The sequence below is a fragment of the Stegostoma tigrinum genome, chromosome 19, assembly GCF_030684315.1.
Source record: "Stegostoma tigrinum isolate sSteTig4 chromosome 19, sSteTig4.hap1, whole genome shotgun sequence".
In the NCBI taxonomy this organism is placed as follows: Eukaryota; Metazoa; Chordata; class Chondrichthyes; order Orectolobiformes; family Stegostomatidae; genus Stegostoma; species Stegostoma tigrinum.
The window spans coordinates 8,321,668-8,326,667 of NC_081372.1; the positions used below are offsets into that span (position 1 = coordinate 8,321,668).

The 5,000-nt window shown below is 45.4% G+C and overlaps 1 protein-coding gene across 1 annotated transcript in view; it reads right to left on the reverse strand.

Moving 5' to 3' along the window:
- Nucleotides 1-5,000, reverse strand: part of gdf5 (growth differentiation factor 5) — a 231,604-nt gene that overhangs the window by 101,704 nt on the left and 124,900 nt on the right. The window lies entirely within an intron of this gene.

The window sequence follows — 5,000 nt, forward strand, 5'->3', positions numbered from 1 at the left end:
CACACACACACACACACACACACACACACAGTCTCTATCAAATTCACAACCTCTTTCTCTCACACACACAATCTCTGTCTCACTCACACAGACAGTCTCTCTCTCACACATACACAGTCTTTCTCTCTCTCGTACACAGTCTCTCTTTCACACACACAGATTCTCGACATCTCAAACAGTCTCTCTCCCTTTCACACACACAGTCACTCTCTCTCCCACATACACAGTCTCTCTATCTCAAATTCACAATCTCTCTCTCACACACACATGCACGGAATCTCTCTCACACACACACAGTCTCTCTCTCTCTTGCACACACAGCCCCTCTATCTCACAATCACATTCTCTCTCTCACACACACAATCTCTCTCTCACACACACAATCTCTCTCTCACACATAGACACACAATCTCTCGCTCTCTCTCACACACACACAAACACACACACACAGTCTCTCTCTCTCCCATGCACGCAGTCTCTCTCACACACACGCACAATCTCTATCGCTCACACATGCATGTACAATCTCTGACCCTCTCTCTCTCACACACACACACACACACACACACACACACACACACACACACACACACACACAATCTCTCCCCCCTCTCTATCTCTCACACACACACAAACACATGGGCTGTCTCTCTCATATACACACACAATCTCTCTCCCACACAGAATCTCTCTCACACACGTGCAATCTCTGTCTCTCAGACACACACACACACACACACACAATCTCTCTCACACACACAAAATCTCGCTCTCACACACACAAACTCTCTCTCACACACAGTCATAGAACATAGAACATAGAACAGAGAACATTACAGCACAGTACCGGCCCTTCGGCCCTCAATATTGTGCTGACCCATCATACTGATCTGAAGCCCATCTAACCTACACCATTCAATGTACGTCCATATGCTTATCCAATGACGGCTTAAATGTACCTAAAGTTGGCGAATCTACTACCGTTGCAGGCAAAGCGTTCCATTCCCTTACTACTCTCTGAGTAAAGAAACTACCTCTGACATCTGTCCTATATCTTTCACCCCTCAATTTAAAGCTATGTCCCCTCGTGCTCGCCATCACCATCCTAGGAAAAAGGCTCTCCCTATCCACCCTATGTAACCCTCTGATTATTTTATATGTTTCAATTAAGTCACCTCTCAACCTTCTTCTCTCTAATGAAAACAGTCTCAACTCCCTCAGCCTTTCCTCATAAGACCTTCCCTCCATACCAGGCAATATCCTAGTAAATCTCCTCTGCACCCTTTCCAAAGCTTCCACATCCTTCTTATAATGCGGTGACCAGAACTGTACACAATACTCCAACTGCGGCCGCACCAGAGTTTTGTACAGCTTCACCATAACCTCTTGGTTCCAGAACTCGATCCCTCTATTAATAAAAGCTAAAACGCTGTATGCCTTCTTAACAGCCCTGTCAACCTGGGTGGCAACTTTCAAGGATCTGTGTACATGGACACAGAGATCTCTTTGCTCATCTACACTGCTAAGAATCTTACCATTAGCCCTGTACTTTGCCTTCTGGTTACTCCTACCAAAGTGCATCATCTCATGCTTGTCCGCATTAAACTCCATTTGCCACCTCTCAGCCCAGCTCTGCAGCTTATCTATGCCTCTCTGCAACCTACAGCATCCTTCGTCACTATCCACAACTCCACCGACCTTAGTGTCATCTGCAAATTTACTAACCCATCCTTCTACGCCCTCATCCAGGTCATTTATAAAAATGACAAACAGCAGTGGACCCAACACCGACCCTTGCAGTACACCACTAGTAACTGGTCTCCAGGATGAACATTTCCCATCAACTACCACCCTCTGTCTTCTTTCAGCAAGCCAATTTCCGATCCAAACTGCTATATCTCCCACACTTCCATTCCTCCACATTTTGTACAATAGCCTACTGTGGGGAACTTTATCGAACGCCTTGCTGAAATCCATATACACCACATCAACCGGTTTACACTCATCTACCTGTTTGGTCACCTTCTCAAAGAACTCAATAAGGTTTGTGAGGCATGACCTTCCCTTCACAAAACTGTGCTGACTATCCCTAATCAATTTATTCTTTTCTAGATGATTATAAATCCTATCCCTTGTAACCTTTTCCAACACTTTACCAACAACTGAGGTAAGGCTCACTGGTCTATAATTACCAGGGTTGTCTCTACTCCCCTTCTTGAACAGGGGAACCACATTTGCTATCCTCCAGTCATCTGGCACTATTCCTGTAGACAATGACGAGTTAAAGATCAATGCCAAAGGCTCGGCAATCTCCTCCCTGGCTTCCCAGAGGATCCGAGGATAAATCCCATCTGGCCCAGGGGACTTATCTATCTTCACCCTCTGAAGGATTTCTAACACCTCTTCCTTGTGAACCCCAATCCCACCTAGTCTGGTAGCCTGTATCTCAGTATTCTCCTTGACAACATTGTCGTTTTCTAGAGTGAATACTGTTGAAAAATATTCATTTAGCGCTTCCCCTATCTCATCTGACTCCACACACAACTTGCCACTACTATCCTTGGTTGGGCCCTAATCTTACTTCCGTCATTCTTTTATTCCTTAAATACCTATAGAAAGCCTTGGGGTTTACCCTGATCCTATCCGCCAACAACTTCTCATGTCTCTCTCTCTCACGCACAATCTCATTCTCACACACACTCTCTCTCTCTCACACACACACAATTTTTCTCCAGCACAATCTCTCTGTTTCATGCACACGCATACAGTCTCTCTCTCTCACACACACATACACACAATCTCTCGCTCTCTCTCACACACACAAACACACACACGCACACAATCTCTCTCTCACGCACACAATCTCTGTCTCTCTCACACACACAATCTCACTCTCACACTCACAATCTCTCTCTCCCTTACACACTCTTTCTGACATACAATCTCTCTCTCACACACACTCGCAGAGAATCTCTCTCTCTCGCACACACAGTCTCTCTATCTCACATTCACAATCTCTCTCTCTCTCATAAACACACACAATCTCTCTCTCTCACACACAATCTCTCCCACTCTCTCTCACACACAGACACACAATCTCTCTCTCACACACACACACACACACACACACAATCTCTCTTCCACACACACAATCTCTCTCTCTCTCACAAACGCACACAATCTCTCTCTCTCTCACACACACGCTCAATCTCTCTCTCACACACATACGCACAATCTCTCTCTCTCACACACGCACAATCTCTCTCTCTCACACACGCACAATCTCTTTGTCACTCTCTCACACACGCACAAACACACACACACGCACACACACACACACACAAAATCTCTCTCTCTCACACAGACACAATCTCTCTCTCACACACACACACGTACTCTCTCACACGCAGACACAATCTTTGTCTCTCTCTCACACGCACACACAGAGTCTATATCTCTCACTCACAGTCTGTCACACAAACATACACACAATCTCTCTCTCACACACATGCAATCTCGCTCTCACACACAATCTTTCTTACATAAAATCTCTCTCTCACACACAATTTCCCTCTCACCCAGACACACACTCTCCCTCTCACTCACACACAATCACTCTGTCTCACGTACATACATTCTCTCTCTCACACACTCGCACAATCTCTCTCACACACACACACAAACAGACACAATCTTTGTCTCTCTCACACACACATAATATCTGTCACTCACACACACACACACACACACACACACACACACACACACACACACACACACACACACAGTCTATATCTCTCACTCTCAGTCCCTGTCACACAAAGATACACACAATCTCTCTCTCTCACACACACAATCTTTCTTACATAAAATCTCTCTCTCACACACAATTTCCCTCTCACCCAGACACACACTCTCCCTCTCACTCACACACAATCACTCTGTCTCACGTACATACATTCTCTCTCTCACACACTCGCACAATCTCTCTCACACACACACACAAACAGACACAATCTTTGTCTCTCTCACACACACATAATATCTGTCACTCACACACACACACACACACACACACACACACACACACACACACACACACACACACACACAGTCTATATCTCTCACTCTCAGTCCCTGTCACACAAAGATACACACAATCTCTCTCTCTCACACACACAATCTTTCTTACATGCAATGTCTCTCTCTCTCCCACAATCTCCCTCACAACCAGACACACACTCTCCCTCATTCACATGCACAATCTCTCTTTCACACACACACAATCTCTCTCACACACACACACACAAACGCACACACACAACCAGACACAATCTTTCTCTCCCTCACACACACATAATCTCTGTCACTCACACACACACACACAATCTCTCCCTCTCTCTCTCTCTCTCTCTCTCTCACACACACACACACAGACACACACACACACACACACACACACACACACACACACAGAATCTGTATCTGTCAATCACAGTCTCTGTCACACAAACATACAAACAATCTCTCTCTCACACACACGCAATCTTGCTCTCACACACACACAATCTTTCTCTCACACATACAATCTCCCTCTCACCCAGACACATACTCTCCCTCTTTCACATACACAATCTCTCTGTGTCAGACACACAATCTCTCTCTCTCACACACGTACAATCTCTCTCTCCTACATAAACACATTATCTCTCTCTCTCACACACACACTATCTCTCTCTCTCTCTCTCTCTCTCTCGCTCTCTCACACACACACACACACACACACACACAAAATCTTTCTCCAACACACACATAATCTCTGTGACTCACACACACAATCTCTCTTCCACACACACAATCTCTCTCTCACACACACACAAACGCACAACCTCTCTCTCTCTCACACTTGCACAATCTGTCTCTCTCACACACTCACACAATCTCTCTCTCTCACACACACATGCACAATCACTCTGTCTCACACAGGCACACAATCTCTC